General features: G+C 39.6%; 1 protein-coding gene across 1 annotated transcript in view; it reads right to left on the bottom strand.

Annotated features, from left to right (window-relative positions):
- The window catches only part of LOC134214014 (homeobox protein 5), a 97,981-nt gene that overhangs the window by 1,869 nt on the left and 69,140 nt on the right, over positions 1 to 26,972 (bottom strand). The window lies entirely within an intron of this gene.

The raw sequence follows: 26,972 nt of genomic DNA, 5'->3' as shown, positions 1-26,972 counted from the left end.
GGGATGATAGCAATTATTATTGATGGTGTCGTCTGGGTGCAACTGAGATTGATTAATTTACAACTCTGACTGCATTTGATGGATTTTTTCGCTTCGTTTTTACGGTCAAATATCATCATTTCTATAAAATTAAGACCAATTTGTCACGGAAATTTACAATACGCTATAATTAGTTCCAGTATCGAAGCTGTGCCAAAGGCACCGGTGCTAATGATTTTTGTGACGTTACTCGTTTTAGGTGTATCATTGAAAATACTCGCGTGAAATGAGTTTGAAAAATTATGCTTTGACAAATGTATTCGATCATCCATGAAATAAGAAATCATTCAGAAAAATCACAATTGACAACCAACCCAACGAGGTCAAAGATTTTCCCACAATGATTTTCATTTGCCGTTGGTTCCACTCGAGCTAATTCCACTTGGCTATAATCGCACCTAATCCAATCACACAAAGGAAAACATCTTTCTCTGCTGTTGCTCCCCGCCGAACAAAGCCGGAAATCCCTCAACGATCATTAATTTACATTTGCAAACAAATAAATAAACACACTTCGGGAAGCCTACGTTGTCAATCCAGTCTCGCCCGGGGAACAGTCCACCCTCCTTCGCAAATCCTAGGCTTGGGAAAAACAACGAGGGTGGTTCAGTTGGAGAGATTCTAAAGTCGGATCCCAGCCTCAGCGTTAAACCGCATCTCGAAAGAATGGAAAACCCGACGGCGCTGACAAGTAAATATTTGAGATTTTCTTTCAGAATGCTTGGCGTCCGGAATAGAAGAAGGGTGCCCGCACAAATATGTTGCTTGTTAGATGGATAGGTGGAATTGAATTGACGCGCGGTGCAATTGAAACACGCCGCAGGGTGTGGGCTTTTCGCTTTGAAAAAATGGTTGGAACTGCAATCCGCCCGGTCGGTACGATAATGAGTGGTCGCGTGCAGTGTATTAGGCTGGGCGACTGATGTTGGCGATTCGAGCGATGGTGTTGGGTGATTAGAAAAAAGGGGTTACGGAACCGTGAAAATAATGTGTTATCATTAGAGATCAAACATTGAATGCATAATAGAGCTCTTCATGTTTTCAATAAGTATCAAAAATTCAGTCGGTTAGCCCAGAATCACAATTCTATTACGAAATTTTTTTAAGCTTTTAGTGGAATGTATTTACTTGTCATAAGACGAGTTTGTACTATTCCATTTAATTTTACTACTCTAAAGTAGTGGACAGTAGTATGACAAGCACAATTATGGTAAAATAAGCCTTTTGTCAAATTTTCAGCTAATTCGGATAAAATTTCGAGGTGGCTTAAGTCGATTTAATGTTTTTTGGCTATTTTTATTTTGAAAACAATCTACCAAGAAATATAAACGCCAAAAATCATCGCAACAACCTCTAAACTGAATCTTTTGGTTCGAACAACTTGTTTAAAGAAATCCTAACCCGTAAATTTACGACAAATGTTCAGCTTCTGATTTTTTAAATTTTTAAGGGTCAAATATCTAGGGAAGAAAGAGAATTATAATATAATAGATTAACAATTATTTGTAAAAAATCAAGGATTTTGTAAAACAAGACTTTTGGGGGAAACAGAGTTTTTATACACTTAAAAGCATGAAACTCACTTTAACATGGTCAAAACGTGAATGAAACGAATCTTTTATATTTCTGTCATTTGATCCATTGTCACCCCCAACGACGGTATTACAAATATATTTCCTCATTCCTTATTGCATCGTATGTTTTCTATGATCAATTTTTCGGCAAAGTATCGTCAAGTGCAAGTCATGATTTTTTCAAAGATTTTTCATATACATTTTCATACAGATTTTTCATATCATCAATGCCAATCACTCATTGCCATTATGTGATAACAAAGTGTGATAACTATAATTTCATCGATCATCTGGTTAAACTGTTCGAATAGTCAACTTGATGGGGTATAGCAGCTACAATAGAACACACCATTGATCCTGGCTATCGTGATATCCTCAGCAGAGGATGGTACTACCTCTTGGATCGGGTACCGTCCCGTCGTACAAATAGCCGTCATCCTAGACCAGTCCGCCACCCGAATGCCATTATCGACAGGGACGTCGTACGGGTCGGACAGGGGGCGAAAACGGTCCTCGACTCCGAGACCGACTGCCACAGCAGCTGCTGAGTAGTTGCACAGTGGTTAAGATTCAGCTGTGCTACTTGCACGGCTTATTCTTATTTTTCTCTCCGATGGGACACGAAGATCCACACATAACGTGGTTACAAGCTTGCTTTTTGCTGGCGCAAATGAGGCACTTTGGTGCCTTATCACATACCTGCGCCTTGTGCCCTTCCTCACCACAACGACGACACAGGTTGCTACAGTCTGGGCCCTAACAGTTGAAGGACTTGTGTCCCAACTCTAAGCACCGATAGCACCTGTCCACTGAAGGCGGCTGGAGTTTGCTCACCGATCTTCAACGCCCCTGGTCCCATTACCTTTTGGGAATCCGCAACCGGTAACCTAAGGTAGGCTACCTGCGTGCCAAAGGGACCGCTTCTTACGCGTACTGAGCTCTTCTCGACCGCACTGATCTCTGACGGCAGAGATGACGTCGTCCGCGTTCGTACCTCGTCCAGTTGCTTGCACTGGAGGGTCAATTCCGCCCCCAACGACCTCACTTCGGCGTCGTCACCCAAGACCTATTGGACCAATTTCCTATAGTCAGTCCCACTAGCCTGCGCTCCGGTCCCACTTAGCCGTGCGGTAAGACGCGTGGCTACAAAGCAAGACCATGCTGTGGGTGGCTGGGTTCGATGCCCGGTGCCGGTCTAGACAATTTTCGGATTGGAAATTGTCTCGACTTCCTTGGGCATAAAAGTATCATCGTGTTAGCCTCATGATATACGAATGCAGAAATGGTAACTTGGCTTAGAAACCTCGCAGTTAATAACTGTGGAAGTGCTAATTGAACACTAAGCTGCGAGGCGGCTCTGTCCCAGTGGGGGATGTAATGCCAATGCAGAAGAAGAAGAAGAAGCCTGCGCTCCAAGATCATTTCACCGCGTTTCAGAGCCAAGATCATTTCACCGGTCTTGGTGCGTCTGACGCTTCGCACGTTCTGACCCAGCGACGAAAGATTTTCAGCCGCCCGCATCGATTTAAGGACTTCAGGTAGAGGTGTGCGCCGGTCCGTTATTCGGCGACGGCGGCATTGGTTGGTCAGAATTTTGGTCGGCGGCGGCGGTCTTTTCGGCGTGATGCCGGAAGCCATTTCAGCCGGCGGCGGCGGTAGCGTGAATCAGCGTGACGGGTTTTTCACTACGTTTCTTTAAGATTTTTGTTTGCTTTTTATCGGGATATTTTCGAGATATTCACGGAAGAATCTTTCGAATTTCGCCTAAAACATGAAATGAATTTCTTCAAAAAATTATTAAAGTTTTTCCAAAACATTCATTCGGAAATTATTTTTGGATTTTCCACGGGAGCTACTTTGCAGTTTCGAGAATTTTTATGAATTGCCAACAGAAGCTCTTGAAAAAAACCCAAAGAAAATTATTTTGAATTTCAACAGGAGATTATTCGGAATTTACATGAGAAATTGTCAAATTTCTTCTACACGAAAATGTTCGGAATATCCACAGAAAGTTCTTGTTGAGTTTCTGTTGAATATTTTTCGAAATTTACACATTTTTGCCTTTCTCGTTGTATCGAAAGGCAATCATTTCACTGCGAAAACGAACTTTTTATAGAAGCTTCGGAGACCCATAGTGTTATATACCATTCGACTCAGCTCGACGAGCTGAACAAATGTCTGTCTGTCCGTGTGTGTGTGTGTGTGTGTATGTATGTGTTTGTATGTGTGTGTATGTGTGTGCACAAAAGCTAAGAAAAACATTAGACAACTTTGCATATAGTAATCATTAACCGATTTCCTCGCAACAAGTTTTATTCGACAGGGGGCAAAGACTAGTTGATCACTTTTGAATTTTAAATCTATAAAGAAAATGGTACATCGAACCATATTCACCATATAAGGTTGGTGTCTTGGCTAAATGCGAGAAAGGCAGTATCACTACTCGGTGAATTAGGTTGGTTCTTTTTTTATAATTGTAGAAGAGTGCGGCTAGTAGAATGGATGTTTTAACTTTGGCTTGCTCAGTCTAGAATAATTAAGACAGTTAATTTGCCATGGCCAATGGACATAGTTAAAACAGAATATACTTCAGAATATCCGTTGGAGACTCAATGGAGTTTTCAAGGGAAATTCTCTGAAATTTTCACGAGAAATTTTCCGGAACTTCTTGAATATTTCCGGAATTTCTGAAAATGTCAATTGCTGAAAGGATAATATGGTCAAAAAAATCCACCCGTTTGGCCAAATGACGTTAACGACGAAATGGCCTTATTGTTAAAAGATCATTGAACGAAATCTCGTAACCTCTCTACTTTGTGATTCGATTTAAGTCAAAAGTCATCTAACCAAATCCCATGAGGCCGAAATGAACGTATATCCGAAACTGTTATCAGGTCGAAAATGGTTTGTTTTTAAATGTAGTTTGGTCGAAAGCGACATATAGCCGAAAGGAACATTCGACCGAACTGGTAATTTGGCCGAAAAAATCGTTAGACCGTATTGTTAAGGTACACTGGGGGAAGTGGAAAAAGGGGGTAAGTGTAAAAATCGACTCGAAAAATTGGAATTGTACATTTATTATTTATTTATTCAGACTAAGGCCGAAGTGGCCTGTGCGGTATATAAGAGTCTCCTCCATTCGGCTCGGTCCATGGCTACACGTCGCCAACCACGCAGTCTACGGAGGGTCCGCAAGTCATCTTCCACCTGATCGATCCACCTTGCCCGCTGCGCACCTCGCCTTCTTGTGCCCGTCGGATCGTTGTCGAGAACCATTTTCACCGGGTTACTGTCCGACATTCTGGCTACGTGCCCGGCCCATCGCAGTCGTCCGATTTTCGCGGTGTGAACGATGGATGGTTCTCCCAACAGCTGATGCAATTCGTGGTTCATTCGCCTCCTCCACGTACCGTCCGCCATCTGCACCCCACCATAGATGGTACGCAGCACTTTCCTTTCGAAAACTCCAAGTGCGCGTTGGTCCTCCACGAGCATCGTCCAGGTCTCGTGTCCGTAGAGGACTACCGGTCTAATGAGCGTTTTGTAGATTGTCAGTTTGGTACGGCGGCGAACTCTATTCGATCGGAGCGTCTTGCGGAGTCCAAAGTACGTACGATTTCCAGCCACTATGCGTCTCCGAATTTCTCTGCTGGTGTCATTTTCGGCAGTCACCAGTGAGCCCAAGTACACAAATTCTTCTACCACCTCGATTTCGTCACCACCGATGCAAACTCGCGGTGGGTGGCTCACATTGTCTTCTCTTGAACCTCTTCCCATCATGTACTTCGTCTTCGACGTGTTGATGACTAGTCCGATCCGCTTGGCTTCCCTCTTCAGTCTGATGTAGGCTTCCTCCATCTTCTCAAAGTTACGTGCCATAATATCTATGTCGTCAGCGAAACCAAATAGCTGGACGGACTTATTGAAAATTGTACCACTCGTGTTAATCCCTGCTCTTCGTATTACCCCTTCCAAAGCGATGTTGAATAGCAAACACGAAAGACCATCACCTTGCCGTAACCCTCTGCGGGTTTCGAAGGGACTCGAGAATGCCCTGAAACTCGAACTACGCACATCACCCGATCCATCGTCGCCTTGATCAACCGTATCAGTTTATCCGGAAAACCGTGTTCGTGCATTAGCTGCCATAGCTGGTCCCGATCGATTGTATCATATGCGGCTTTGAAGTCGATGAATAGATGATGTGTGGGCACGTTGTATTCGCGGCATTTCTGCAGTACTTGGCGAATGGCGAACACCTGGTCCGTGGTGGAGCGTTCGCCCATAAAACCCGCCTGGTACTGCCCCACGAACTCCCTTGCAGTTGGTGCTAGTCGACGGCATAAAATTTGGGAGAGTACCTTGTAGGCGGCGTTCAGCAATGTGATTGCGCGGTAGTTGCTACAATCCAGCTTATCGCCCTTTTGTTGATGGGACACACGACACCTTCCATCCACTCCTGCGGCAAAACTTCCTCCTCCCAAATCTTGGTAATGACCCAGTGCAGCGCTCTAGCCAGTGCCTCACCACCGTGTTTAAATAGCTCTCCTGGTAGTTGATCAACCCCAGGGGCTTTGTTGTTCTTCAACCGGCCAATCTCCTCCTGGATTTCCTGGAGATCCGGAGCCGGGAAGATTATGTCCTGCGCGCGTTCTCCCAGGTCCATCACCATACCGCCATCTTCGTCTGCCACATCGCCATTCAGGTGTTCTTCGTAGTGCTGCCGCCACCTTTGGATCACCTCACGCTCGTTCGTAAGAAGGTTCCCGGAATTGTACATACTTTACAGTTTTTACCACATCATAACATTATGCAAGAATATACTTTGATGCTCACACTAATACTATGTTGAAATTTGTATAATACATACACTAACACGGTTAACGCATGAACTGTAATTTTAGGTTTCGCGAAAAGTTGATTTTTGCATTGATAAAATCAATTCTTATTTGCACCAATTGTCCCTTTTTCGAGTGAATTTATATCACAGGTGACCATTATAATACAATTAAACTAATCCCATTCAATTGGTAGTGGTTTGTACCAAGAAAGGAAATAATTCAAAGATTTTACACTTACCCCAGGTATCGAACACTGCGGGGGAAGTGGATAATGTTCTAATTACGCAATTTTTTTCTTCTCTCTAGGGTTTATTTGGATAGCTGTGAATCTTAATATGATCCTTCTTTGTTATCATTGTGATTCCAGTGATGATTGTACTAATATAAAGTAGAAAACGCCTGATTAATCCACCTATCGGTATTGATGCCTTTGACATGTTTTACATATGATAAAAAATGTATAAGAAAGTTAAAAATAGCACTGATAGGTAAATATATTCTATAATTCACATTAATTTTTATTCATAACAAGTTTCGCCGTTGAATGCAATTTTTTTTGCGAACAAATTCGTTAAGGACAAGTGCTTAAGAATAGCTGATAATTTTGTACGTGCTTTGCGTACACACATACATACAAATACGCACATACAGACATCCTCTCAATTCGTTATACTAAGTTGATTAGTTTATAACCCTGTAAGACCCATTTTTCCTTTAAAAATTTCATCTTTGGGGCGAACATATAGACTTTACGTACACTTAGTGTTCGAGAAGGCAAAACAAGCCCTCCCCTAGCTATTACGAGAATTCCTTGAGGATATATTCCGTTAAGGTAATGAAATTATTCCACAAAAGATACTCAGAGCAATTATCATATTGATTTTAGTTATATGTAACTACTCATCACTATTAAAGGTCAAGGTAACATGCGTTTTCCACTTACCCCATCCCACTAGGGTAAGTGGAAAAAGAACTCCCAATTTTAAAATCTCTTTCCATAAATTTCAAGCGGCCAAAATGGTATGAATTTCCGCACAGTTAGTGCAAAATTGACTGTTTTTGATAGCCCATTTTGATTGAACGCATTTAGATCATTTAAACTGGTTTTACACTAATTTAAACATGCACTATCGATTTTTCCTTTTCCACTTCCCCCAGTGTACCTTAATTTAATCGAAAAAAGCACTGTCACTAAAATAAAAGTGCAATACAAATGAGTGAAACACGATACATAAACTAGATTACTTCTACTCGCGAAAGTAAAACAAATTGTGTATTCGATGAAACTTTTCTTAAAATCTATTTCATAACAATCTCAATACCTCTCAATCTGCAACAATAACAACGTTCATTTGACTCATGTTTTGACAGTTCTAAATGCTCGATTGGCTCACACTGGCCGCTTTCGCATATCTCTCATTATAGGATCCCTAGGTAGGACTGTTCATTTGGCAGAAAGAGCCATTTGGCCCGAAAATGTCCTTTCTGCAAAACAACAATTTCGACCAAACAGCATTTTCTGCCAAATGACCTATTCGGCTAAATGACTTCGTAGCAAAATGATCAATTCAGCCGAACGACCCTTTTCGCAGAAAATGACATTCGCCCGAAATGGTTGTTTGGTTGAAAGGACATTTTGGGCCAAATGACCATTCTTACCAAATTACATTTTCAGTCAAATGACCTGTTAGGGCAAATAACTTTTTCGGTCAAATTACCAGTTCGGACGAATGTTCCTTTCGGCTGTATGTCGCTTCTGGCCAGACCACATTTTCGACCTGATAACAGTTTCAGATAAACGTTACCGTATACCGTATACCAAATAACACTTTCAACCACACGACTTGATAGCAGAGTGTTAAATAATCGAACATTTTTTTGAAGTCCGACTTTCTTCACTACACAGCAGAGCCTAAAATATTCATCTTCATGAAGCAAGTTCGGTCCGAATTTTGACAAACATCGCATGAATCACCTGTCATAAGACGAGTTTATACAATCCCATTGAATTCCACCACTTAATTGTATCTTGACAGATACGTATTTCGACCTCAACAGTAAGGCCGTCTTCAGTGTTTCGTACTTGACTCGACTACGAGACACTGAAGACGGCCTTACTGTTGAGGTCGAAATACGTATCTGTCAAGATACAATTAAGTGGTGGAATTCAATGGGATTGTATTAACTCGTCTTATGACAAGTGAAGACATTCCACTAAAAAGCTCAAAATAATTTTCTTATCGCATGAATATTCAAAACATAGAATGACATAGACATAGGAGTAGTCTCCACCAACTCATTTATTCGACTGTCACTGAGTGTGCTTACTGTGTGCAAAAAAACTCAAATTAATCCACCTAGCGGCGATGATGCCTTTCTCGTGCATCGTAAAATGTACTGCAAAAATCACATAAGAAAGGTCAAAAAAGCACTTTAGGGGAATAGATCGCATATTTTCTATCATTTTTCATGTTTTTGCATTAATTACTATGCATTCCCACCATTCCTTGGGAAAAAACAATGATTTTTCAATAATTCCGAAACGCAATGTCCGATCGGGCTACTTTTCAATAGCAAACAATGGGACCGCATTCCCCGTCGAATGCAGCTTTCTGCGAGTAAATCGGGTAATGCTAAGTTCCAAAAAGTGTGTCTACAAAATTTGTACACATACACACATACACACACATACATACGCACATACAGACATCACCTCGATTCGTCGAACTGAGTCGATCGGTATATAACACTATGGGTCTCCGGGCCTTATATCAAAAGTTTGTTGGAGTAGACCTATAGCCTTTCGGTACAACTTTGTTGTACGAGAAAGGCAAAAACATTATTAGCATTGTTCATGTTGATGTTTACCGTTGAAAGTGCCTCGCGGATGAAAATCGATCAGTCCTGTGTGATAAATCACTTTACTCATTTGAAACGTGTTCAGATTTCAGATAATTTATCAATTTGTAAAATGTGCATAAATATTCAATAAACTATCAATTTCGACTGTAGTTTAGTGATTCGTAGATGGCTTTTCAGTCTTGACAAAATCAAAACACTGTTATTTAATCTTGTCTTGGCAAGATTAAATAACAGTGTTTTGATTTTCTCAAGACTGAAAAGCCATCTCCGAATAAATATTCAATGACCAATATTCAACTGAATATTGACTGTCCAGAGCCGACTATGAATGTGTCTGGAAGTAAACTGACAAGTGAAGAAAGGCGGACTTAAAAATTTTTTTAGTTTATTTTACACTCTGCTTGTCAGTTCACTTCCAGACACATTCATAGTCGGCTCTGGACAGTCAATATTCAGTTGAATATTGGTCATTGAATATTTATGCACATTTTACAAATTGATAAATTATATGAAATCTGAACACGTTTCAAATGAATAAAGTGATTTATCACACAGGACTGTGGGGGTCCAAACCAAGTTGGTTACACTAGCAGTAAGGGTATGCGATAACACACTTTTATCTAACGAAACGAAACGAAACGAAATATAAAATATCTATGCTGATTCGAAACGGAACGAAACGAAATATAGATTTACTTTCGAGACTTCGAAACGATACGAAATCAAGGTCCATTTAATTCGAAATTTAACGGAACGAAACGAAATTTAAATTTTTTTCCGCGGAATTTTTATTGAATTGGTTATATATTATATGATTTCATTTTTTCGAAGTTAAATAACGGTTTTGTGACCAATAGCGTTATAGGAACAGAAGAAGCAGGTTGTGATAAATCGCCGTGTTTCCGTTTATAAATCACTAGCAGACCCGTCGAACTTCGCCTTGCCCACAATGGATTAGTTAGTACAAACTTTTATTTTGTTTTCACGATATAAGTTTGAATGTTTGCTCTACGATTAGAAAGACAGAGCAAACGTCAAAACTTTTAGAGCGGGAAAGAGTATCGAACCATTATATAACCATTTCTTATCTTTAAAAAGCTCATGGAAAATGATAGAATCGGCTATTTTTATTATTTTTCTTTTTTCTATTCTTTTTTCTTTCTTTTTCTTCTTATATATTTATGTTCGAAGCACATCATGAATGTAGTTAAAAGATAAAAGCGGCCAGTCCTACTGTGCAGCGTATTCGGAGAAGTTCAGTGAAAATCAATTCATAATTTGATTTCACATTCAAGCCATAGAACGGGGACATACCAACCCCTCCATTCAAAATATTAAGTAATGACTAAAAAATAATTGATAATAGCATACATTTGCTCACTTGACAAATCCTCTGCAACTTTCTAAAATGCACAAAGATAACAATTTCTGATCGTATTTCAGAAATGTGATAGCAAAGTTTCATAGCAGCATCAGCAGTTTGCCAGGTATAGAGAAATAATTTTGAGAAGTAATTAAAGAAATGTACCAAAAGGCAATTATTTTACATTAAATTCAAACTTTCTATAGGAGACATATTTTCTATATATATGAGACCAAACAACAATGCTCAATCAATCATATTGGGTGCTGCAAATAGAGCCGCTTTTCTGCTCTCAAGCGAGTAGAGGGATATTTTGAAATCACTCCTATAAGCAAAATTATTTTGCAGAATTTCACTTTCCATGTTGCATGAGGTCGCACAAATCTATTCCTGCTCCAATCAGCTGCTGAATCTCGTGAAAATTCGTAACGAGTGATTTTTAGTTGCATTCCTACTAATTTCCTACTCGAAATATAATGTGAAAATATTTGTTAGAAATAATACACAACTCAAACTAAGTTTATTTTTATTTTTTCCTCAAATAATAACAAAAAATCTCAATATAAGACCTAAAACGTTTGGCTCCGACACAATTGAAAGCTTTGGCTCCAGTTTGACAACCAAATCGATTCTATTCGCACCACCCAGCCTTCATATATTGTACCGCGTGTAAAAAATCTATTCCTGCGCTTATTTTCAGCGCCAGTTAGTCGCCTAAGAAGGACATACCTTCAGAAAAAGCCACTTTGATATTTTTGAAAATCATAGGTAAGACACCCAGAAATCGCCTCACCCCAGTTTTCGCCCACCAATTTGGAAATATTCATTTCTCTACAACTAGTTGTTGGAAATAGTTAAAGTTCAAGTTTTATTATTTACGAGACGAGCCAGCCTCGGGCTGAAAGTCTCGATAATAAAGACAAAAAAAAAGTTTTATTATAATTGATTGATAATTGTGTGGAAAAAATTAGAACTTTATCTGTTTCCAACAATTAGTTTCCCTAATTTGATACTTTGGCAGGCACGTGGTTGATTGAGGCAGTGAATGCTTTGATAGCACGTGATATTTGTGCTGCGGATAAATTTTGATTATCTATGAGATCCTTGGAAGATGATTACGATAGTTGTATTTTGCAAGGATGTTATCGATCATTTAGTAATCTGCCTTCGATCATTTAGTAGTTTGTCAATAACTCGTTCCAGAGGCTAAATTTCAAAATGTGTTGTATGGTGGACCTCTAGTGCAAAGGTTTATCTACAACTCTGCCTAACAGTTCGTTGTTTGAATTTCACTAATAACGGAGCTATAGCGCTAGTAGCAGTAACTTAGACTAAATGATTGCATATTTTGTTATCATTTAGTATAAGTATAGCAACTAGCACCGTAACGCCTTTAATAGTGGAATTCGAACATCGACCTCTTATGGAGAGTTGTAGAAAAACCTTCGCACTAAAAGTCCACCATACAATACATTTTGAAATAAGGCCTCTGGAATGAGTTATTGACAAACTACTAAATGATCGAAGGCAGATTACTAAATGATTGATAACATCCTTGGTATTTTGTTGGCATACTACCGCGCTTTATGACATTTTTTCTAAACCTTACTAGTTGACCCAGCAGGTGTTGCCCTGTATAGTATTCGAAAATGTGCGTTATGAACTGCCCATACTAATCTTAAATTTAATTGTTCATAATTTACTCAACTTCAATCTTGATTTTTGCATGAAGAAACATCATATCATTTTTTGCCTCAATGCCTCCTTAAGGATAAAATGTTATATTAGAAAATTAATAAATTGTGTTTAAAGCCAAACTATAAAACTTGGAACCAAAGCTGAAGCGCCAGCTGACTCTTATTTACTTTTTGTTTTCCTAAAAGCCTTCTTAACTTAAACCTGATTTGAGGCCTAAACGGAGGTGGACAAATCGGCCTTTAAAAGGAAAGAGGCGCTAGAAAAAGACTTCGTACCGTCGTTCGGGGTGACATTGGGCTTAGGGGGTAAGATTGGGCCAAAAACGAAAAATGTGTCCACCCCTAATATCTCAGAAACTGTTACGAATTTTGATGAAAACTGGTTCGAAATTATATTAAAATTCACAAATCATAAAACAAATTCCAAGAACTAAATGTGCTCGTACCATAATGCTTGGAATTTGAATGTAAAACTATTGATCGAATGAACCCGTATTATAGTGTCAGTAATGCCCCACAAATCTATTACATAACTAGTTTTTAGATCGATGGATACCTGGTTATCATGTTACGATAATCTGTTGTTGTTTTATCGAATTTTATGGATATTTTACATAGCGGTTCTGGTTTTTCGTAGCAACGAGCAATGCACGCTAAAAAGGGGTGAGATTGGGCCAAGCTTTTAGTTGATTTGCCTTACATAGTAGGTAAGAGCCGTAAATTAGGCAGTTATTTTGAATGAACGATTGAATCGAGACATTGTCACCGCTGAACTTTATTGTACTTGGCCCAATGTCACCCCCTGTGAAGGGTGAGAATGGGCCAATTTTGAACAACATATAACTTTGAATAATTTTCCTCATTTATTATTTATCGGTCTAGGATGCTTTCGGGTTGGAAACATTCTCAACACCCTGGGAATAGTGTATCCATTGTACTTGCCATACAAGATACATACTCATGCAATGGCGGGCATAGGAAAGCTTTCAATTAATAACTGAGGAAATGCTAATAGAACACTAATCAGGCCAGGTCCCATCTGGGCCATCAAAGAAAAAGATACTTTTTGTTTTCTGTCAAATATTTCCAACAAAACACTGAAGACGTTTTATAGAAGGAATCTAAATATGTATTTGTCTACTTAGAATGGGGTTATGTAGTAGGCGTTAGTAGAACATAAAGTTTTGAAAACAGGTTTTTTAGTTTTTTCAGCGGCGCAGCCGAAATTTTTGATAATATAAAGTATGGTATAAGTTTAAATTTGTTTCGAAATTCCGCGAAATTCCGTAAAATTTCGTTAGAAGCTAGTTTTTTCTAGCGAAATTTTTGGAATTTAACGAAACGAAACGAAATCAAGAAATCAGATTTCGCCATGCTTAAATTCCGCGAAATTCCGCGGAATTTCGTTTCGAACCACCTAAAACGAAATTTTTCGAAATACCGCATATGCTTAACTAGCAGTCTTAATTAATCTAGATTGAGAAAGTTAACGTTAAAGCATTCTTTCTTCCAGTCACTCCAGCTTCTACAATTATGAGGGCTTTATTGTGTACATTTTTAAGAGTACTCAACAGAAATTCAACAGGAACTTTCCGCGGATATTCCGAATATTTTTCTGTAGAAATTTGTCTCATGTAAAATCCGAAGATTTTTTCGCTGAAACTTCAAACAATTTCCCTTGGGAAATCCAAAGAGCTCCACTTTATAATTCCAAAGAATTTTCGAAACTTCAAAGTAGCTCCATTGGAAAATCTGAGAATATTTTCTGAGGAAGTTGATCGGATTCTTCCGGCGAAACTCAAAACATTCTTCCATTTATGTCTTAAAAATATCCAAAATGATCAATTCAACCGAATGACACAATCGGTCGAATGTCTATTTCGGCACTTTCTGCCAAACGACCATTTCGGCCAACGGGCATATTCGGTCAATTAAGCTAGTCGGCCAACCGTTATTTTTAAGCAAATGAACTGTAAAACACACACACAAGTTAAAAAAAAAATCAAATGAACTGTTCGAATAAATGACATTTTCGACCAAATAATTTTAGGTTACTTAGTCTTCTACCAAATGGTCTGTTCGGTCAAACAACTTTCAGCCTTGTGGTCTTCGGCCAAGTGGCTTCCTGCCGAATTACCCTTTTTCGATTTTAATGGGAAATCCTTCGCCATTTCCACACGAGTTTTTCTTAGAAACTAAAATAAGAAATTGTATGGAGTTTTCAAGAAAATTATTGGTATCTCCACGAAAAATTTTCTGGAGTTTCAACTTGATGTTGTAGGGATCAATCAGGAAATTCTACGAAAATTCCATTGAAGCTTCGGCATTTCCACTGAAAATTCTGCGGACTTCATCAAATTTGAATCGGCGTGGAAAATTATAGATGAGCGGCGTGACAAATTTTAAACGGCGGCGCGCCGATGCAAGAATGTCGGCGGCGGCGGCGTGTTAAAAACTGTCGGTGGCGGCGACGTGGCGCGGCAGCGCACATTTCTAACTTCAGCGTACTTTGTATTATCAGTTTTCACCAACAAGGGCTCGCCTCTGTTCTTAGCTTTCTTTGCATGTTGAGATGCGTTCGACTTCCGCTTTGCCCTACTGGCCAGGTGCCAGGGATTTTCGGTCCTTTGTGCCGATGGCACAGGCTGGTTTTTTTTGGGCCGAGAAGTCACCTTCTCGGGTCGACTACTTAATCGCTACTTAGGCCATGGTCGCCCCTCCAAGGAAGGAGAAGGCATAGGATTGAGCACCTTTGTCGGCCTTCTCTCTTCCCATCACCCGCCTGATAAACGCATCCTGTTCCCGGGTAGTGGCCCGCCGAGCGTGCTGATAGGGCTATACCCCGTCACTGCTGGGAAGACTCCGGTGCTGCTAGTTGCAGCCTCCGTCACTCCGCTCTCTGCCTCCCTGGGAGGAGACCTCACCAAACCCCCCTTGGCAAAGGAGTCTACCACCTCCATGCATAACGCATCGTCAAAAGAAATATTTTTTTCTTCACTCATTGTAATTGGGTCTCCCTTGTAGCTGCCGTCGAATCCTACCAATTGGTACTCCTTGGGCTCCTGTGCGCTTTGAGCGGCACACGGTCGCTTTGATAGGGCCTACTTGGGGACACATGCAGCTTTTCGTAGAGTTTAAACAGGCCGCTTCCAATCCCCACCACGTCCTAGACAGGCCCCCTAACTCGCAGAGGCCGTGGGGAGGAGTCGTTAAGCCCTTGGACATAGTCCCTGCTGCCCCTGCATTGCAACCCTGTCTATATTTAGTCACAATCAAGTTGCTTCTTTTTCTTCTTATATGGCTCCACATTCCAACTGAAGCTTGGCCTGTTTTTCAACTTAGTATTCGATTAGCATTTCCTCAGTTATTAATTAAACGCTTTTTTCTTTTTCACCGCTTACCCTCCTGTACGGCCCTTTGTACGCCCACGATTTGTGACCCACAAACCCTAACAGTACACACGTTCTACACAGGATAATGCAAGTCACCAATGACCAGATTCAGTTTCAATCAAGTTGCTGTAACTATTTTGGTCTGATTTCTGCTGCTCGGGTAGAGACACCGGAAGAATTTGTTGACTACGGGCGGTTGAAAGGCGTCAGCTGAATATACTGACTATCCACCTTTCAGCTTACCAACTTTGGTCATCTTAATGGTGCCGATGCCCGGTAGCTTGATCGTGGAAATCCACATTCTTTACAGAAGGATGGGCACCACCACTCCAACCTGACCCTTGACGGCTGCGACGATCTCTACCACTATTTTTTTCCAGCTGCTTAAATAAGAAGGTCATCTCATCAAGACTTTCATTCTAGACTTTCTGAGCAAGCGCTTCATGTGAGTTACCGTTTGCCTGAGAGCCCTTCCCCAGGACCAGAATAATCGAGTTCGAGACGAGTTCCACTAGCTTCTCAAATCGGCTTTGGGACAAAGATCGATTGACAAAAGGTCAACGAGACAAAAGGTCGAAGGGACAAAAGGTCGAAAGGACAAAAAAAACACAAGACAAACAAATTTGGAAACATGCTGCGAAAAAAAATCTGGCTTATAACATTTTCCAGAGATTTCTTCTTTGTTTCATGGGCAGTTCTTTAACCAACTTACGGTAAGCATGCAGCAGCCACCGGTCGAGCATTGCATAATTTTCATCAGTTCTCGGGACGTTGCAGCTGAATAAATGGTACTCATTAGCTCATGCACTTGTAACACGTGTCGCTTCTGTCAAAAGAAGTGTGCGATCCTCTGTAATAGCTTAGCTTGATTGACTGTACCCATCGTAGTTGCTAGTCGTGATTGGCCGAGAAACAACAAATAATGCACAGCTCACCAATTGAATAGTTTTCTGTACACCACCAATTGAATAGTACTGTACATGCTTCGGAGTTTCTTTAATTCAAGACCAATAACGATGCCGGCCACGTCCTTACTGTTAATTAGGATAAGGCGAGGAAAATTAGTTCAACACTAATTGCTAAAAGAGACCGAAGATCCTCTGTATCTCCATGAGAGCACTGGAAAGGAATAGTATGTTAGTTGGGAAGGAAATATATTGAAAATCGCCTTGGTAAGCGACTAATTATTTCTTTTGAACGACGCCATATTCATGATGATACAAAAACGAAAAAGCAACGCGTGTCTTACGTATTTTCCCAAAGACTGATTCGATATCTTAACTACTTCGCGACGACTAAAACACGCACTGCACAACGCTTTCTCGAAGGCTAATCCAAAAAAAACACGCACTGAACTTATTATGAACTTTATTACCGGCTGCGCAATGCAGAACAACATTTCGACGTACAGCGCGATCGTTCTGCTGTCCGAAACAAGAGAAAACACGCACTCAGTTCCTCATTGATTATTGCAACTGCAGTCAAACTCAAGTTGATACAACCATTTTTGTCTTACTTGTGCGATTGTTGTGTACCTACTTCCTGCTCGCGAATAGTGTACACAATGGCCCTCTTCGCCGAACTGTTTACCCTCCTGTCCGGATCTTTGTGACCCGCTTCGATACAGCGGAAGCACTTGTTAACTACCGGCGGTTGGCAGAAGCCAGCAGGACATTCTGACCATCCAACTTCAGCTTACCAACTATGTTCATCTTAACGGTGTCGGTGGCCGGTAGCTTGATCGTGGAAATCTGCATGCTCTGTGATCCTCTTTGCAAATGAATGGGTACCTGTGCTACCACCACTCCAACCTGGCCCTAGATCACTGAGACGATATTTCCACAGTAGTGATCTTGTCCAGCTGCTTACATTGAATGATCCCCTCATCATGCAGATCTGTTACTTCACCTTTCGTCCACCTTATGATACAAATCACTTTACCAATTTCCACCAGCTTGTGCACGTAGACGTAGCGACTTTCTCTCTGTATTTTTCAGCAGTACTTCTCCCTAGCTCTTGCCGGGCACGTGATTGTCGCTTTCTCCATCTTCGTCCTAATGGCTACCGTTTGATAGGGACCGTCCGACCGCATGTTAACTTTATTGGGTTGGCTTCCCGCCTAAGGTGACTGACTAGCTTGTTACACCACCGTTTTCCGGTTTTCCTCGATGGCTGCTTCACCATTCACCTCTTTCAACTCCTACTCCCACGCACCCGATGCGTTGAGTGTAAACTACATCAAACCCCTCCTTACGATTTTTTTTGCCACCGTAGTTGCTTTGTTGATCGCTTTATTAATTTCTAATAGGTCCTAATAGGTTCTAATAGGCTACCCTCGAACCCAGCTGGAATTGTCGCCTCCTTAATCCCAAGGTTATCTTTGCGGATGCAGTGAGCCCATGACGGAGTTGACATCTTGGTGTGCAGAGCCAGATCGGTGTGAGCCAGAAAGGAATGATTGGGTAAGCTAGACGGCGGGATTAGAACGGCGTGACCTAAGACTGATAGGAATAGGAAGCAATAGACGAACAATCCTGTACTATCCTGGCTCCTGGGCTCAAACAGTATAACCAGAAAACTTTTTTTTAATAAAGCACAAGTGCCCATTACTGCTAGGTTGATTAATCAGTATCTTTTTGGGCGGTTTTCTTTATTATGGATTATTTAGACGATTTCAATGGTACATACTGAAGGCTGTACTAGTCTAGTACTACAAATGTGTGTTCCAGCAAGCCAAAAATGATAGTTTCAAGCATTGAGCCATATTGTTTGAAGAAATTTGTAGTAATCATTTATTCAGCAGATTTCAGCACAAATCACAAATAATCCAACCCTCATTGCTACACAAAACTATGCATGTTGCCCCAGGCGAATGTACGAATGATTGAAATGATTCGTGCAGAGAACACATGTATTTCCCAACTGGAACTCATGATTGCAAGTTCCGTTCCAACAAAACCCGTTCACGGCTTAGCCACTACTCTGCACTCTGATTGCTTGCTCAAACGGACTGGGAAAATCTGTTTCGGATATCTGTCTGCGAGATAACAACTTAATCCTGTTTTATGAAATTTTCAACCTCATTGCCAGACACAAACGGATGATACGAACATACCTAAAATGAATTCGCTCCGAGCTCCGAGAAGGCAGCAACACTAGCACTGGCTTTGCTATATTTAATTCATTATCCTTTGCGAAGGAAGCTGACTCCCACCCACCCGACGTTCAAATATTCCAATGATATCCTTTTCTCTGTTATTCTTGTATTCCGACATGCGAACCATCCTTCCTCTCCCGTTAACTATTTCACACTCTCCAAGCAAGGCAGCAGTAACGATTTAAATGTGACACAAAATAGCAACTCTTTCAGCTCGGAAAGTGTCGAGCTGCAAAATATTTCTTGCGAATGCGATGAATAAATGTTATGACCCTCCAATCTATATTCTATACTGCCTCCCACGAATCCGCACCGAGAGGGGGTTTATTCGTCGTGGCCTGAAGATGGATACGTGTTGCCATTTGTGACTAGGGCAGAAAGGGACGATGACGTGCAGCAGTAAAGGCAACAACCGAAGTGGAAGCAATATGCTATTAGGCGTACGCACTTGGTCGCCGGTCTGCCATTGTCACCTTCTGGATGCAATTACTCATAAACAGACATCGATCTCTCTCTGGAACGACGACAACAGCGTCGACGACGGCGACGGCTTGGTGACTTTTATACACATCCCGCATACACACATTTAGTTTGTGATTCAGGGTGAGACACAGTAGTGGGAAAATAGGCAGGATGCATCTTGGATTGCGATACGATTCATACCTACTTTCATTTCATCTATGACATGTGGCAGCGTCGTTTGAAACGTAAATTGTAAGCTCATAAAATATGACGAACTACATAGGGCTGTACACGTAGCGCGAATGCCAAAGCAAAAAATAAAACAAGTGTAGATAATATTCAGCTAAGAAAATATAAAAAGACGTCGAAATCATGGAGAAGCATGTGCTTTAGAACTGCGGATTCATAAAGTTTTAGACATATCTATGATGTTACCGATCAAAAATAAATTGCAGTTAATAAGTTGTTGGAACACCTCATGTTTAACGTAAATCTGATAAAATGCATTTAATTGGTAAATCTCGCTCAAAGATAATTTGCAAATTCATTTTTTACCAACAGTACTTTGATCAGCAGCCGGGGGTCCCAGAATTTTCGTCACTCCCATGATCTTGAACTCGAACCAAAGTCACAGCCAGATTAGACGACAAATTTGGATTTGTTTTGTTTATTTTCTTCCATCCACCTGTCGATTGAATCAACAGCAGACGGATATAAGCTAATGTTTACCGGAGATATTAACGATTTTTTTACCAAGGGGTGGTCCCTCTTCTCTAAGACTCAGAAGAAAAAAAAACCTTGCTCATCGCCCGTCTGAAGGTCGACAAATTTCGTTAAAATAATTGAACATGTGCCTTCTTCGCTACGCTATTCACCTCGGTTAAAAACGTTCTTGGGTTTTCAAATCTGCTCAAACATGTTCTATTCAATCTAATGATGTTTGCTGCTTGGTGAGTAAACTCACTTCACTTCGAACGGTAAACCTTACTGCTCGGCCGCTGAACCTATAGAGACGAAGCGAAGCCTTTTGAAAAGTGATTCACGTGGCTTTCAAGTTTTTCGACAAATGATGCGTGCCTATTATTTGTTCGGTTGGACACAGCTGGCGATTTTCGCGATCGGGTCATGTTTCGTTCGACGACGATTTGTTACTGTGTTATGTTCAGGAAAGCAAATCTTGACGGAATATCGACTGTTAATAGTTGAATGTTTGATTTGGGTTCAGTTTCATTCACTTAGTTGAACCGATACGATTCAATCAAAGTTGTGTGGCTTGGTGTGGAAATGTGTCCATTGAGCATGGATTGTTTATGCTTCTTTTTCCTGTGGATTCTTTGCGATTTATTTGCTTACATCTCCAGGGGAGGGTGGAAGAATGTCTGGCGTTCATTGATTTTTTCTCAGTAGGTAGCAGTTCTGTATGTAGTTTTACATCTGAGCTATCCGGATTTTGAAATTAGAATAAAAGAAAAGAAGTAAAGTTCTTCATAGGTTTTAGGTTGTATCTAAATACACTACGCATTATTTACGCATCATGAATGATTTTCACACATAATAGTAACGTCTTCGGTCATCATAAACTGTGTAAAAAATATGCACACAAATAATTTTGTCATGCTGCAATGGGGAAATAATAAAACTGTACGACCAGAGCCGTAGCGTACATTCCTCGCGCTCTTGGCGAAATCTGTTTGGCAATAATTTACATTCCAATAACTATTTGAAACTCACTTGAAAATAAAAATAAAAAGTTTAGTTGGTTGAAGATGCTTCAAAAAGTAAGAAGTATTTGGCAGTTTTTTCCTGAAAAGTTATGATATTTTGTGATAACGGCTATGTTTTGAGCTCAATTGAAGAAACTGGTGTACTTTAAAGTACACAGGATTCTGTTTTTAAACGATTTTTTTTTTCGCTCGTATCTTTGGTCGTGTAACTTCAATTTTCCAATCTTTGCAAATGCTTCAAAAAAAAATGGGTCGTGGTAATTAATACGCGTTACGCGTTTCGGATGAGTGCAAAATTGAGAAAATATAAATCGTGTAAGAACCGACTCCGATGTACATCATTGATCAGGGCCTCCTTAGCCATGTGGTAAGATGCGCGGCTAAAAAGCAAGATCATGCTGAGGGTGGCTGGGTTTGATTCCCGGTCCAGTTCAGCAAATTTTAGTGTAGGAAATTGTCTCGTCTTCCCTGGGCATAAAAGTATCATCGTGTCAGCCTCATGATATACAAATGCAAAAATGGTAACATGGCTCGGAAACCTCGCAGTTAATAACTATGAAAGTGCTTAATGAACAAGCGGCGAGGCGGCAGTGTCCTAGTCAGGGATGTAATGCCAATGAAGAAGAAGATGGAGAAGGGAGTTTAGAAAATCGTGACAAATCATTTAAGAATTCCTGATGGTTCAGCTTATGCTTGAGCTTGATGACCGCACAATTCGTAGTTGCTACTCCGTCATTTGGCCAAATGGGTCATTGGTCCGAAAGGGTAATTTGACTGAAAGGGTCATTTGGCCGAATAGGTCATTTGAGAAGTGAGAAATTAGGAATGAGAAGCGAGACGTATCACTTCTCACTCTTCATTTTTTTCTTTTCACAGTAAAAAGTGAGAAGTGCGTAATGATTAGTGAGACGTCTCACTATCTACTTCGCACTATTCACTTTTCACAGTGAGAAGTGAGAAATGAGGAGTGAGAAGTGAGACGTCTCACCACTCCGCACTCCTCTTATTTTACAGTGAGAAGTGAGAAATGAGGAATGAGAGTCTCTCTTCTTACTCCTAATTTCTCACTTTCTCACTTTCACCTATTCGGCCAAATGACCCTTTTGGTCAAACGAGCCTTTCGGCTAAATGGCCTTTTCGGCTAAATGACTTTTTCGGCCAAACGGCCCTTTCGGCCAAATGACCCTTTCGGCCAAATGTCTTATTCGGCCAAATCTATTATTGGGTCAAACGACCCTTTCGGCCATATGACACTTTCGGCCAAATGACCTTTTCGGCCAAAAGACCCTATCGGCCTAATGACCCTTTTTGCCAAATGACCCATTCGGCCATAAGACCCTTTCTGCCTAATGACCCTTTCGGCCAAATGGCCCTTTCAGCCAAATGACTCTCTCGGAAAAATGGTATATTCGGCCAAACAACTTTCGGCCTAGTGGCATTCGGCTAAATGGATTTTGGTCGAATGGGTTTCGGCCAAACGACCCTTACCCGTTGACGTACGTCATCATATAATGACGAACAATTCAATGAATTTCTAATGAAATAAAAAAGAATTAGAAATTTTCCATAAAAAATAGGAAATTCCCAATAAAGAAATCAGGGTATGAGCAATAGACAAATATAAAATTTCCACAAATAATGCAAAATGTCAATAAACAATTGAGAATTTTCCACAGAACAAAAATAAATTGGCACTTTCAAAAGCAAAAATTGCAATTATAAAAGAAGAATTTACCATAAAGAAATCAAATTTTCCACGAAAAAAAAAACAAAATAAATCAATATTAGCGATAAGCAATTACATTTTTTAAATCAATATTAGCAACAAACAATTACAATATTAGCAATAAACAATTACAATTACAAAAAGGTCGAAAGGTCAAAAATTAAGTTAAACGTCAAGTTTTAATCAACTATTCTTTTGCACATCTATGTTTATTCAAGTTTCACCTAATAATATTTAATTGTTTAATTTCTCCTTCTTTTAATCAACAGCTTTCTTTTTTCGAGTTTCGCATATATATATATATATATATATATATATATATATATATATATATATATATATATATATATATATATATATATTTATTGGTATTTCACTTGATAATATTTCATTTTAGAATTTTCCCTTTGTTCAAACATAGTTCTTCACTCAATTTCATCAAACTGATCATTTGAATCATATCATTTTTGGCTTAGCATACCATCTTCTAGTGATAATAATTTTAGTTTTATATGCTCAAAAGACGATACGTTTTAACGGGAGTAAAATTTGGTTTTGAAATAAATATAAACGAATAAAATAAATTTAGTTTTATTATTAGAAACCGTAAAGTAGGTAGGGGTCTGAAATTGCCTAAGTTTGCGTTTCGTAATTTGTAAACGGACCCTTATTATTGTTTCATTGAATGAACTAGTAACCCTCTTCTTTGATATTTTTTGTAATTTTTAATTGTTCAGATTTACGAGACGAGCCAGCCTCGGGCTGAAAGTCTCGATAATAAAGACAAAAAAAAAAAAAAAAAAAAAATGGTTCAGATTTCCAAAAAGCTTACGATGTCGATCAATAGTATAAGCTTCAATGCTTGTTCAAATGTGGTTTTAAATTAATTCTGAGCTAGAAAAACAAAATGTGAACACTTTGAATTGATGATATCACGAATTGAAAATTTTTGCCTAAAATGTGCTCAAACTAGTTTTAGAAAGTAAAATAGTGATTTTGAGCAAATACAAAAAAAAAATTGTTGTTAGAGTTAGCGTATGTTTACTTATTGGTCCTGTACTCGCCTAGTGGTACATAGAGGCGACTTGAAAGATCTCACAGAGCTTGACTTGACAGACATAACTCGTAAGAACAGCCTATGATTAAAAGAATGAAACTTACGAATTCTGTCTATTCAACTACTTGTTCTGTCGACCTTTTGTCTCTTCGATCTTTTGTCCTTTCGACCTTTTGATCCAGTAATTATTTTCAGCTTTCTTTTCCCTAAACCTTTTGTCAGTTTATCGACCGTCTTTTCCTTCGACATTTTGTCCTTTTGATCTTTTGTCCTATCCTACTTTTTGTCATTCGACCTTCGAACTTTTGACACAGATTCATATAATCAATACGTGTAAATAATAAAAATGTAACTAAAGCACTGTCAAATCTTCATGCGCAAACATTTAAGGAGCCTTCACTGCCGGTACTTTCATATCAGTCTCATATAGGATTTTCGCATACTGAGACAATAGCTGATGAAGTTTCAAATCGTATTTCCCATACAAAACTTTTTAAAAATGTTCAAATATTCTGCGATCTAATTAAAATTTTGTAAAGTTGTTCCTCATTCTATGAGTTTACGTGAAACGGTCAATGGAAAAATAATTAGACTCTAAGCAATCGGTTTATTTATTTTTTATGGGACTAAATACTGGTACGCGGCTACATTCAATATGGGACAAGGTTGGTTTGGTATTTTTTTTCTCCCAAACAAAGTCTCACTTTCCGTCATGTTAAGTGGAAATTATATGCTATTCATGGAGTTAACTTAAAAGTGAAAACCCAAATGGGACACAGAACATAAATCGCATAGGGCAGCGGTTCTCAACCTTTTTCTTGAGAGGTACCTCTTCGAACTTTTGCATTAATTTTTGTACCCACAATTTTTTCCTGTAAATGAAAACAAAAACGTAACTAATAAGATATATGAAAAATGGACCTGAAAAATAACGGAATATATGGATCTCTATAAAGTTGGACAAAATTTTCATTACTCCGTGAAACTTTCCAATTCACATTAAGTTTATACATCAAGCTTCCTACAGGACTTTGATGCCTATTGGAGGCCTCCGAGTTTCCTGAAAATAGGCTTCCGCGTTTCTTGAAAACAGGCTGCCAAACCTCTTGAAGCAAAGCTTCCGAACCTCTTGAACGGTGGCTATGAAAGGACACAACTGAGGTTCTTGAAAGTAGGCTTCCGAGCCTCTCAAATAAATAATTCCGAGCCCTTTGAAAGGAGGCTTCTGAGCCTCACAAAAAGGGGCTTCCGAAACTCTTCCTGCTTACGGGCCTTTTGAAATAAGACTTCCAGGCCTCTTGAAGGGAGGATTCAGAGCCTATTAAAAACTGACTCTCGCGCATCTTACAACGAGGCTTCCGGGTTCCATGAAAAATGCTTCCGGGTCTTTTCAGAGGACGCTTCCGAACTACATGGAAGAGGCTTCCAGGCCTCTTGAAAGTAGGATGCCGAAGTTTTTGAAAAAAAGGCTTACACGCCTCTTGTAAGAACGCTTTCGAACCTCTTGAAAATATATTATTAAACATTTTGTTTCAATCAGGTATATTGCATCGAATATTTTTGAAATTTGCTCATTCTCACGATTTGTTCGTTCAAACTTTTGTTCCGCAGCCCTTCATACACTGTGCTGGTTGTAGAGGGCAGGTTGCAATTGGACTTGATTTTCTGATCGCCATGCATATGATGTACAAGACAAAGTGTTGAAATTAAAGAAATATCTAATTATCAAAACTTTATCAATAAGTTTTGATTGGAATTGTAATACTTCCGCTATTACGCTTTTTTGTCCGAAGTACCTCCTGGGACCAGCGAAGGCGAAGTGGTACATGTACCCCAGGTGGAGAATCGCAGGCTTAGAGAGTTGCTAAAAAAAGGGCCATCGTGGTGATAAAAAAACATGTTCTTGTATGGCAGGATTTGTTACGAAACATCAACTCAGTGATAATCGATCGAATAATTATTATTGTTGAGAAAATTCAACTTATTGTTGGTTAAACTGGCAACTCTGAAACAGTCGAAAAAAATTAAAGTCTCGTATGTTGGAGAAAAAAGGTCCGCTAGATTATAATACTAGAATGTAAGATTAGGAAAGATTTTATGAAACAAACGAATAATAAATAAATTATGTTTTTGCTTTAAAGCTGATCGAAATGGAATCTGCTCCCAAAAAGTAGGTTCAAACGTGACTATTTCCAACAATTATGAATGTTCTGAGCATTCATTTCATTTATTTAGTCTGCATCTAAACAGATAACACTGAATCAACAATTTGACGCCCCGAAATCTTCACACAGTTTGTTGTTCAAAGCTTGCGATTTGCATCATTGCATAATTTTTACGTGTTTTTTATTGTTGAATGCATTGAACTAACAATGGCTAATAAACCCATAAGTAAAGAAAAGATACGCCTCGATTGCATTTTGACGCTTTTAAGAGCGAAAATATTTTTCGGTGAGTGAGCGAAGCGATAAGAAAATTACTTTGGAATGTCTTCACTTGTTATAAGACGAGTTTGTACTTTCCCATTTAATTGCACCACTTGATTGTACCTTGACAGATACGTATTTCGACCTCAACAGTAAGATCGTCTTTAGTAACTCGAGTCGACTCCACTCGACGGTACAATCAAGTGGTGGAATTTATTTGGAAGGTACAAACGCGTCTTACGATCGCGATGCTCTTCATACAGAATCGGAAGCGAGTTAGCTCGTGCATGAAGCCTCAATGTTTGAGATTTGAGTATGATTCTACCAACACTGGGGAGCACCCGATGTCGGAGTAGGATGGATACACGGTCGAGGACTACCCGAGTCATTCGCGATCGAGACAGAAGCTCAAAGGTAATAAGATCAAGCTGAGAGCTAAATGGCAAAAGGGCACTGGAAATCAGGTATTGAAGTAGGTTAGATCTACATCCGGAGACCGGTTTCGGATCATCGGGACACCATTGAACTGGAAGCTAATGAATAATCAAAAATTGTTTAAATTTTCGAATAGAATAGACATGGAAAACCATACGCACTGATATACTCTCATCTAAGTACCAACAATAGGAGTTTTAAAATCTAAAAAAAAGTA

The sequence above is a fragment of the Armigeres subalbatus genome, chromosome 2, assembly GCF_024139115.2.
Source record: "Armigeres subalbatus isolate Guangzhou_Male chromosome 2, GZ_Asu_2, whole genome shotgun sequence".
Classification (NCBI taxonomy): domain Eukaryota; kingdom Metazoa; phylum Arthropoda; class Insecta; order Diptera; family Culicidae; genus Armigeres; species Armigeres subalbatus.
Note: the sequence above shows the minus strand (reverse complement) of the source record. Positions and strands in the feature narration are given on the sequence as shown.